Genomic DNA, 504 nt, shown 5'->3' with positions numbered 1-504 from the left:
TTAAAGAGATTTTTGCGCTTGAGGAAAAATTCATGCAAAGCTATGTGAATACTACATAGGTCGGGAGTGGTCTGTGAGTATTAATGGAACCTGGCGCGCTTCTAAATCATCTGGAATTTTAATGGAATGGTTCGGACGGCATTGGTACAGTTGGGGCGATATCTTTTTCTTGTTCGTTTTCTCACTGTCTAGCATCTCAGCCATGGAGCATTTTTCCACGGTCTGCAGGAGATCTTTTGGCATCCTTGCCTGGTTTCTTCGATTTTGCATTGCTTCTCAAACTGGACGTGTAGGTATTTTATGCGAAGAATGTCTTGGTATCTTCTGGAAAATGTTTGTGTGTGTTATCTTGCTTACGATTTGTTTGCATGTTCAGCCATTATACATGTATAATGCAACTATATACGAAAAAATATAAACAAATGATTTTATTTCACCGGTTGCTGTCCCCCCTTACCCGTAAATCTTCGAGATAAAGGCATCGCTGATCTACAATATCATTCT

This window comes from Penaeus monodon, chromosome 33 (assembly GCF_015228065.2).
Source record: "Penaeus monodon isolate SGIC_2016 chromosome 33, NSTDA_Pmon_1, whole genome shotgun sequence".
Taxonomy (NCBI): Eukaryota; Metazoa; Arthropoda; class Malacostraca; order Decapoda; family Penaeidae; genus Penaeus; species Penaeus monodon.
This window is presented reverse-complemented; position numbering follows the sequence as displayed.